Here is an 11,913-nt window from a genome sequence, read left to right on the forward strand (position 1 = left end):
TCTGAGTTATTTTTTATTTATTTCCGGTTTTGGTAACCTGAATGGATGTGTTTATTTTTTTCTGGAAAAAAAAAAAAATAGATATGCAAATGACGATTTGGAGTGTAAGTGTGCATTTGATGAAATATTCTGTGTTCCTATAAAGAGTTGCTACTAAGCTCTTATTGTGTTTCTGCAGGAAATGCAGGCCTATTTCACAAATCTTTCAGGGCAGTTTTAAGGAATGTCTTTTAATACTTGCACTTAAACATAGACTATCCCTCTACTAGTTTACCTCTTTAGTCCTGCAATGTATTTCCTACTGCCCCCTGCCCCTCTTACCTAGTTTAAATTGTTCCTCACTATCTTGTCGATGCTCACCTGGAGCGTTGGATCACTAATACCAGGTTCTCTCTGACTCATTCCAGTAGCTTGTCAGTCTGGTCTGTTGTGCTCAAAGCTTTAGCAAAAAACGGTCCATTTTCTTTTTTCTCTACAGCAAGAATAACGGAACAATTTTTCAAGATTAGATTTAAAAGCTGTACAAACAACTGCTTTTTTATTTTTAAAAGACCTCACTATGTAAATATGAATTCATGTCAAATACAATAGCGACTTCTCTTATACATGCACGACATCCTGGAGTTCAATAGGTTTGGCCGGGTGATTTAAGGCACGGATATAATAAAAGTGAATAAGTAAATACTCTTGATAGTGTGTTAATCACCCTTTCTTATAAATCAAGTCACACTGTCCCGAGAGAGGTATCTTTAAGCAGTTCCATGAATTTGTTAAAAAAAGACAAATATGGGGCTTAATATGCTTGCTGCAAACTTACAGAACAAAAGTTATAAAAAATGCCCAGGTGGATTAGCATCTATTGAAGCATTTGTGGAACTTGTATAGGCTACTGGCATACTGGATCCACAATAACAAAAAATATAACAACATTCTACAGGCAAAAGCCTTGCACCGTCCCTGCGGAATCTGGATTTAGGTATTATTATTATTACAAGAACATTATGTAGTGGGAAATGAGGGCAAGTAGGGTAGGCTACTCTAGATTTACTACTAGTATTTTGAAAATATACTAAACATTTAAGAACATAAGAACATAAGAAAGTTTACAAACGAGAGGAGGCCATTTGGCCCATCTTGCTCGTTTGGTTGTTAGTAGCTTATTGATCCCAGAATCTCGTCAAGCAGCTTCTTGAAGGATACCAGGGTGTCAGCTTCAACAACATTACTGGGGAGTTGGTCCCAGACCTTCACAATTCTCTGTGTAAAAAAGTGCCTCCTATTTTCTGTTCTGAATGCCCCTTTATCTAATCTCCATTTATGAACCCTAGTCCTTGTTTCTTTTTTCAGGTCAAAAAAGTCCCCTGGGTCGACATTGTCAATACCTTTTAGAATTTTGAATGCTTGAATCAGATCACTGCGTAGTCTTCTTTGTTCAAGACTGAATAGATTCAATTCTTTTAGCCTGTCTGCATATGACATGCCTTTTAAACCCGGGATAATTCTGGTCGCTCTTCTTTGCACTCTTTCCAGAGCAGCAATATCCTTTTTGTATGAGGTGACCAGAACTGAACACAATATTCTAGATGATATCTTACTAATGCATTGTAAAGTTTTAACATTACTTCCCTTGATTTAAATTCAACACTTTTCACAATATATCCGAGCATCTTGTTGGCCTTTTTTTGTAGCTTCCCCACATTGTCTAGGTGAAGACATTTCTGAGTCAACATAAACTCCAAGGTCTTTTTCATAGATTCCTTTTTCAATTTCAGTATCTCCCATATGATATTTATAATGCACATTTGTATTGCCTGCGTGCAGTACCTTACACTTTTCTCTATTAAATGTTATTTGCCATGTGTCTGCCCAGTTCTGAATGCTGTCTAGATCATTTTGAATGACCTTTGCTGCTTCAACAGTGTTTGCCACTCCTCCTATTTTTGTGTCGTCTGCAAATTTAACAAGTTTGCTTACTATACCAGAATCTAAATCATTAATGTAGATTAGGAATAGCACTATCTGATCTATTGACTTGAGGAAAGTACCATTATTTACTGTATCATATCTTGTTACCAAGTTATATGGACAAACAAAAAGTTTAAAAGAGAAAGTAATGTAATGTATGCTACATTATATAAGGTAATCATTGCAGAAATCAAAGTCTGCCTAACAATCTATAAAACTTTGCCTCAGACAACTCAGCACTGTCCCATCATCCACTGAAGGCAGAACAACTTCTTAGATTAAAGAACACTCAACACTTCAGGTAAAGCAACTCTTATAGTACGATATGGGAGTCTCACTGGCTACTAATTCGATTTTAAATTAACTCTTTGTATTCCAATCAATAAAGTTTATATAAACCATGGCATGCAGTTAATAGATATGTATATAAAATCCTGTTCTGCAAACATTTTGTCTAAATTTGAAAGTATGTTTTTTATTCCTATTTTAAGTATTGGAGCCACGGATATTAATCACAATATCAGTAAAGTGTCAGTAGTACCCATAATTTAAAGTAGATATTAAGGTTTTAAAAAATGTAAAAAAAAAATAAAAAAAAATAACTCCTCTAAAAAATTGCTATGGTTCATATTTTCTTTTAGATTTTTATTTATATAGGATTTAGATATGTACAGCTATGGCCAAAAGTTTTGCATCACCCTATAGATTAACTAATTTTGCTTCATAAGGTGGAATGAACCCTGTTGAAGATTGTTTTTCAAGGCAAAGGCATGTCTTTAATTAAATAGAATACATGAAGTCTCTGAACAGATCAAAAAGCACTGAGGAATTTTATATATATATTAAACTTGTTGTGGATTCGGCCATTTTACAGGGACAGCAGGTCTCTGGAAATGTGCTTTCATAGCATGCAACCATGTATGACCGTCCTAATACAAAATACTAAATTGAGTCGTTGCAGGTGGGAAAATGTCATGCGAGTACTCCTGGCAAGAAGCCTGTTGTATACTATTCTGTTGCCCATGTTACTGCTGCTATGTCCATTGTAAGTATGATCCAGAATCACTTGGATCCTTTAAAGACTCAAATTGACAGTTCTTATCAAGCACTGTTTTGGTTGTGTGTTGATAGGGTATATATGTCTGAGTTATTTTTTATTTATTTCTGGTTTTGGTAACCTGAATGGATGTGTTTATTTATTTCTGAAAAAAAAAAAAATTGATATGCAAATGACGATTTGGAGTGTAAGTGTGCATTTGATGAAATATTCTGTGTTCCTATAAAGAGTTGCTACTAAGCTCTTATTGTGTTTCTGTATCAAAAGTTTACATGTGAATACATTTTAAAAGAAAACTGGTGCTGGAAGAAATCTGTGATGGGAATTGTATTTACTGTTTATTTATTAGTTATTTATTCATCACCTTCCTATAGGTTTAGAAGAGTCTGAACCGCAAAACCGCACAGTGACTGTACAGCCAGTCAGGAGGAGACCAGAGCCAGGTAAGAGAATGTTTCAATGTAAACAAAAAAGTATAACTCCTAATAAATAATTAACTGCAAAGGAAATAAACTAGTTACAAGTCCAGAGGGCAATTTTGGTCGCATCCATGTTCAGTGAAAATTGATACTGTTAATGTTTACTGTGTGACAAACATTATTATTATTAGTGTGTGTGTGTTATTCCAGACGTCTTCATTGTGGAATATGAGAGAGAACAGCAGGCTGTAGTCAATGGAGTGAAGATTGTGCGACATGAACACACTGTGGCTGCAGTTTACCATCAAGGAAATATGGCCATGGTGGGAATCGAGCAGATTTCGCTTCGCTGAATGTCTGCTGGGAAAAAAAAAACAAACAACTATTTGATGTAAAAAGCTTTGAGAATCTGTCGGGTTGTGTTTAGGCCTTAAATACTGAAAGCTTCATTAAAGATCACTCACCTATAGTAAGAATTCCAAACAAAACTGTCCCTTGTTTATTACTTTAAATAGAATTGTTAGGATTAATACATTTTAGCCAGTTTAGCATCAGTATAGCTTTAGCTGTAAAGACAGTGGCTCACATTTATAGAGAGCACATCCGGCAGTCTGGTCTGTTGGTCTTTCTATGAAAGTGTAGAAAGTGTAAACGGTGTATACTGTTAATGGACCTGATCTGGACTCACAGTGTGTGTGCCAGCCTACAACTTACTCAAGACAGTGAACATGACTGTATTATAGTAAGAGATTGCTCAATCTAACATAAGTATTTACCCATTTTCTTTTCTTTCATTCATTTATTTACGTGACCACTTATCTCATGCACATATAATAATAGTGTATATTGTGTTAGGCATGGATTCATATTTACACAGTGAGGACTTTGTAAAATAAACTTCCTGCAAATATATTTAAAAATATCTAATAGTCTTAATCAGGGTGAGCCCATAAATGAACAGTTCAGAACATTGTCTTGTGTTTATAATAAGCTAAATGTGTGCAAGGTGATCTGGAAACGCAGGCCTATTTCACAAATCTTTCAGGGCAGTTTTAAGGAATGTCTGGTACTTTACCTCTTTAGTCCTGCAATGTATTTCCTACTGCCCCCTGCCCCTCTTACCTAGTTTAAATTGTTCCTCACTATCTTGTCGATGCTCACCTGGAGCGTTGGATCACTAATACCAGGTTCTCTCTGACTCATTCCAGTAGCTTGTCAGTCTGGTCTGTTGTGCTCAAAGCTTTAGCAAAAAACGGTCCATTTACTTTTTTCTCTACAGCAAGAATAACGGAACAATTTTTCAAGATTAGATTTAAAAGCTGTACAAATAACTGCTTTTTTATTTTTAAAAGACCTCACTATGTAAATATGAATTCATGTCAAATACAATAGCGACTTCTCTTATACATGCACGACATCCTGGAGTTCAATAGGTTTGGCCGGGTGATTTAAGGCACGGATATAATAAAAGTGAATAAGTAAATACTCTTGATAGTGTGTTAATTACCCTTTCTTATAAATCAAGTCACACTGTCCCGAGAGAGGTATCTTTAAGCAGTTCCATGAATTTGTTAAAAAAAGACAAATATGGGGCTTAATATGCTTGCTGCAAACTTACAGAACAAAAGTTATAAAAAATGCCCAGGTGGATTAGCATCTATTGAAGCATTTGTGGAACTTGTATAGGCTACTGGCATACTGGATCCACAATAACAAAAAATATAACAACATTCTACAGGCAAAAGCCTTGCACCGTCCCTGCGGAATCTGGATTTAGGTATTATTATTATTACAAGAACATTATGTAGTGGGAAATGAGGGCAAGTAGGGTAGGCTCCTCTAGATTTACTACTAGTATTTTGAAAATATACTAAACATTTAAGAACATAAGAACATAAGAAAGTTTACAAACGAGAGGAGGCCATTTGGCCCATCTTGCTCGTTTGGTTGTTAGTAGCTTATTGATCCCAGAATCTCGTCAAGCAGCTTCTTGAAGGCCAGGGTGTCAGCTTCAACAACATTACTGGGGAGTTGGTCCCAGACCTTCACAATTCTCTGTGTAAAAAAATGCCTCCTATTTTCTGTTCTGAATGCCCCTTTATCTAATCTCCATTTATGAACCCTAGTCCTTGTTTCTTTTTTCAGGTCGAAAAAGTCCCCTGGGTCGACATTGTCAATACCTTTTGAATTGGATTTTGAATGTTTGAATCAGATCACCGCGTAGTCTTCTTTGTTCAAGACTGAATAGATTCAATTCTTTTAGCCTGTCTGCATATGACATGCCTTTTAAACCCGGGATAATTCTGGTTGCTCTTCTTTGCACTCTTTCTAGAGCAGCAATATCCTTTTTGTAATGAGGTGACCAGAACTGAACACAATATTCTAGATGAGGTCTTACTAATGCATTGTAAAGTTTTAACATTACTTCCCTTGATTTAAATTAAACACTTTTCACTATATATCTGAGCATTTTGTTGGCCTTTTATATAGCTTCCCCACATTGTCTAGATGAAGATATTTTTCATAGATTCCGCCTTCAATTTCAATATCTCCCCTATGGTATTTATAATGCACATTGTTATTGCCTGCATGCATTACTTTACACTTTTCTATATTAAATGTCATTTGCCATGTGTCTGCCCAGTTCTGAATGCTGTCTAGATCATTTTGAATGACCTTTGCTGCTGCAACAGTGTTTGCCACTCCTCCTATTTTTGTGTCGTCTGCAAATTTAACAAATTTGCTTACTATACCAGAATCTAAATCATTAATGTAGATTAGGAATAGCAGAGGACCTAATACTGATCCCTGTGGTACACCACTGGTTAGCTCACTCCATTTTGAGATTTTTCCTCTAATCAGTACTTTCTGTTTTCTACATGTTAACCACTCCCTAATCCATGTGCATGTATTTCCTTGAATTCCTACTGCATTCAGTTTGAGGATTAATCTTTTATGCAGGACTTTGTCAAAGGCTTTCTGGAAATCTTAATAAACCATGTCATATGCTTTGCAAATATCCATTGTCGATGTTGCATCCTCAAAAAAGTCAAGCAGGTTAGTTAGACACAATCTCCCTTTCCTAAAACCATGCTGACTGTCTCCCAGGATCTTATTATAGTTTCCATATAATCCCTGTTTCAAGAGACTGTTCATGATCTTCGTTAGCGGTTTGTAAATTTCTTTCATTTCTTTGAGTACTATTGGGAGGATCTATTAAACCATTTTATCCATTTTGTTTTAGATTTAGATTTGTCTACTTTTGGGATGTAATTGTTTTTCACCTCTAGTACTACATTTTTAAAAAACAGCCGTTTTCTGTGGATTTTTTTTCTATTTTACTCCAATCTACTTCTGTTAGTCTCTTTTTCATATCTTCATAGTTTGTTTTTCTAAAATTGTAAACCTTAGCTTTAGTTATTTCTTTTTGGGTTTTAAATCACTTCAAATGAGACCATGTCTGACTGGATTTTTATATCACTAATGTAAAGTGATGAATTTTAGCTACATTCATAGACTGCTATAAAGATCATAATTGCTGAAGCTACCCTTATGTAGAAACCCATGTATATATTATATATGTATAATATGTATACAAATATAAATGCAGTCAAAAACTGTTTAGCAGTCCAAAGCGCTCTCTTGTGGAATGTTGGTATTTTTTTGGCATCTGTGTAACGATATGTCTGGGTTTTTTTGTTTTGTTAATTTTTTCTGGTAGTAAAATAAGGCAGGCCGCACTTGCGGTTCTTCAACACAACCTAAAGACCTCTTGTGAAGCTAAAATATTTAAATACTCCCTCCCATATTTTAATATTAATTAGATCATTTGAATTTCAAAAGAAAACTACATGTAAACCCAAATTGCCCGAAAGGTACTACCAAAATAGCGTGCCAAAAAGGTGAGATCTATTTTTATTTTTCCACGTAAATCAAACCAGTGAGTTCCAAACTTTAAACGTGTTCTTGTTGTGTACAGGTAAGAACTCAACTTTATTATGAGTAGGTTGTGTTAATATGTTTTAGGCAACATATTACGATAATATTCGTTAAGATATTTGTTTATTTCTTAGTTTAAAATGTTTTAGTAGACATTTATAAACCACACTGTGATGACATTAGTAACTAACACCGACCTACGATGAGTTCCAAACGTAAATGTTTTCCTGTTATTTACATAAAGTTTTTGGACGCAGTAACCTGGATTTACAGTTTAATGAGTGCAAATGTGCAAGACTAGCGCGTCCTCCTCTTTCTTTGTCCATTCCGCTGCTATTTTTTCCAACATTACTGATCTCTCAGGCTGTATACACTTTTTTGACAGCAGGGGTCTTTAAACTACGCACCACACATATTCACTTCTCATTGTTCAGTTTCCCTAGTTACGGCTTGTTGCAGCTCCAGGATTAAGGATCAGTGAAGCCCGATCCAGGTCTGCATAATACAACACATTTTCATGATCCGGTTCCAGTGATCCCAGATCCGATCCCTTTTTTGATCTTGATAGTACAAATGGCCCCAGGTCTTGGTGCATCAGGGCTAGTGTGAGTTTCAAGCCTTGAATTAGACAGTCAGTACTATGAGTTTCCAAACCTGCAAAATTAAGTTAGAAAATGGTTTGTATTCTTACCTGTAAAAACAACCTTCCTTCCGAACGATGCATTCCTCCGAGTGTGCTGCCCGTTTATGTAGCACACTGAGGAGCAGAGGGTATGTGCTTGGTAAACACTGCGGTCGGGGGAGTTTACTCAGGGATAAAGAGTGGGACTGCTGGTAAAGGCACTGCCATGTTGAGTGAGGAATGAGTCATCGAGTGGAAGCGTGCAGATTCACCCTTGAGGCTGATCTTAGCTGGCGGCCCATCAGGAGGTCTCCCATGGTTACCCCTGCAGACCCCTTGGAAAGCCAGATGGCAAGACAATGGACAGGGGAGACAGTGCTGGCGCGACACACAAGTTGGCAATTTCAATTGGAGAGAAGAGCTAATTGACCAAATCTTGCACTGTTGTTTCTTACTTATTCCTTAACCAATAAATAAGTATTAGAAAACATCTTTCATTAATGTCAAGGTTAAAGAGTAAGTAGCGAGTTTCCGAATAACGTTTTACACTTATAATTTTACAGTCTGTTTCAAAGCTCTTTTCAAAATGTCCACTGTAGTGCATCCATGATGTAGTATGGAACAGAAAAGCCATATGGCTCTTCCTTCAGTGATTTAGAGGGCAGATCTCAAACCCCAGTGCACTACAGTGGACATTTTGAAAGGAGCTTTGAAACAGACTTTAAATTATAAGTGTAAAAAATTGTCAGGATGTTAACAATGAAAAGAAATGACAGGTACGTTATTTAAACAGTTGTAGCAACACGTGGGGACGTGTAATGCTATATTTTTGGTTACCCCGCTACTTACTCTTTAATCCACCCTTTAGAGTGATTGGGTTACCATTGCTCATTATAGTGTTTACTGAATAATGTTTACTGACAATCATGCTCTGAAGAAGTGTGTGAGAATGTTTATTTATATGTATTTATCTTCAAATAGTCCTCACTATGTAAATATGAAAATCAATATGACAATAGACACTATTATATGTGCATGAAAGTTCCAAATATTGGATTTAAGTGGTGATGTAAATGAATAAAATATTTATGTTAGTGAGGTAATCCTCAGATTGAGCAATCTCTTACTATAATACAGTCATGTTCACTGTCTTGAGTAAATTGTAAACTGGCACAAACACTGTGAGTCCAGATCAGGTCCATTAACAGTATACACCGTTTACACTTTCTACACTTTCATAGAAAGACCAACAGACCAGACTGCCGGATGTGCTTTCTATAAATGTGAGCCACTGTCTTTACAGCTAAAGCTATAATGATGCTAAACTGGCTCAAATGTATTAATCCTAACAATTCTATTTAACAGGTGTATTACCTCTTTCAAAAAACAGGAGTTAATGGAAGACTGAAGTAAACGCTTTGAAATATGGCCATAGTTTACCCTTAGAACCCTGTAGAGAGGATGCTGCAGGACCACATTGCAAAAAGTGGGAGAGCCAGAAGACAGGTGCATGCCCGACAAGATCTAGCAGAGAAAAACAAATCAGATTGCCACAAAGTCTGATAACCCAAATGTCATATTTTACTGCCAGTTTATCTGTGGAAATCTTTTGGATTTGAACCTCACACAGTACATGCTGCTTGCTGAGAAGCACCGACACCAGCTCACAGCAGACTGAGGCACAGAGATGCAAACAAAGAAGATAAACATGAGAGCAGGGAGTATGAAGAGAAGACACAAGGCACTCGTTGTCTGTGGGGCTGCAGACTGAACGGCACACAGTATAAAAACAAGGGGAACTCCCAGACACCATATCACCTGTATAACCAACCACATACGATGGGGTTCAGCCAGGATGGGACTGAACAACAACTGAAGGAATGGATAAGCATACTCTCTTTAGAGATGGTTTGAATATTAAGTGGAAAGATATCTGATCGTGAGGAACAATGGCTGGATATTCCATTTTCCCAGATCAAGTTGTGTTGAAAATTACATTATTAATTTAGTAAGGTCAAACAAGAACGCAATAATCATTTGCATATTTCATGTATTGTACATACATCATTTCTGATGTGTCACAATTCAAGTTTTCAGTTTAAATCTTGCAATTCAGAATCTGTGCACATTCAGAATCTGTGCAATGTTAACTGCCTTTTCAGTGAAGTTGGTGCTGGATATCCGCTGTTCTGTTCTCCAGTCCTACTCCAGAGACATCACTTTTGAGACTCTTGCTTTTTAAACAGTGATTTGTGCAGTTTTTGGGTACACAGAAGCACCTGCCAATGAGAGTCTCAGGTCAGCCCTCAAAGCCTGCTATAGGAGGCTGTGTGGTCCAGTGGTTAAAGAAAAGGGCTTGAAACCAGGAGGTCCTCGGTTCAAATCCCACCTCAGCCACTGACTCATTGTGTGACCCTGAGCAAGTCACTTAACCTCCTTGTGCTCCATCTTTCGGGTGAGACGTACTTGTAAGTGACTCTGCAGCTGATGCATAGTTCACACACCCTAGTCTCTGTAAGTCGCCTTGGATGAAGGCGTCTGCTAAATAAATAAATAATAATTGGCATAGCTATGTCTGTTTGCACAGTAACTGTACAGGCACAGTGACGCATGTTGCTATTGCATTGAAAGCTGAGTTTATGGCACTAGAATAATGTAGCTGCAGTACAGTTAAACAGGAAGAGAGGGTGAAGGTGTTAATATCGACAAACATATTCAATTGGGCTTTGAGGCCAATGCATTCACAGGCCGATTAAGATCCTCACTTGCTCTCGTGCAGAAATGTACTATTTTTAATTGAGCCCTGTCTGTTTTTTTTCTCTGGAGCCCACAATCAGCTATTCATGTATTTGTTCCTATGGTAATTAAGTTATATTTGCTCTGCCAAACAGGAGCAAACAGCAATATTAATAAAAATAGGTTGAAAGCAACAAAAAAAAAAATCCAATCCTGACTTTCAAATGCCTTCAGGGTATTTAATGCATGTATTTAGGAAACGTCAAGAATGGACAACCATGATTTCCATTACACGAGAGTAGATGTTAAAACTTCATGCTGATTTTAACACAGCTCAGTGAGCAAGGGCCCATGTCACAGTATGAGATCAGTGTTTAACACAGCTCAGTGCGGAAGGGCCCATGTTACTGTATCAGTGAGATCAGTGTTTAACACAGCTCAATGTGTAAGTGTCCATGTTACTGTATGAGATCAGTGTTTAACACAGCTAAGTGTGGAAGGGCTCATGTTACTGTATGAGATCAGTTTTTAACACAGCTCAGTGTGGAAGGGCTCATGTTACTGTATCAGTGAGATCAGTGTTAAACACAGCTCAGTGTGAAAGCAGTTACACTGGCAATGGGCAACATTTCTCAAGCATAGGAAGCGTGGAGTAGTGGTTAGGGCAGCAGCGTGGAGTAGTGGTTAGGGCTCTGGACTCTTGACCGGAGGGTCATGGGTTCAATCCCCGGTGGGGACACTGCTGCTGTACCCTTGAGCAAGGTACTTTACCTAGATTGCTCCAGTAAAAACCCAACTGTATAAATGGGTAATTGTATGTAAAAAATAATGTGATATCTTGTAAGTCGCCCTGGATAAGGGCGTCTGCTAAGAAATAAATTATTATTATTATTATTATTATTATTATTATTAAACAGTGCAGGTACCTGGATAATGCAAAATGTTCCTCTAGCAAAGGGACAGTGCTGGCTTTTCTAGGACAAAGGAAACATTTCTTAAAAGATTAAGATTTATTTTTCTGTATAGTTTAAAAAAAAAAAAAATATATATATATATATATATATATATATACCTCCAATGTTTTGATTCAAACACAGGCTCCCTTGAGAAAGATATGTACAACATATCAAAACGTTGGGCAGCTGGCTCTGAGCTAAAATATATATCTGAAAAGA

The sequence above is a fragment of the Acipenser ruthenus genome, chromosome 4 (assembly GCF_902713425.1).
Source record: "Acipenser ruthenus chromosome 4, fAciRut3.2 maternal haplotype, whole genome shotgun sequence".
NCBI classification, from domain to species: Eukaryota; Metazoa; Chordata; class Actinopteri; order Acipenseriformes; family Acipenseridae; genus Acipenser; species Acipenser ruthenus.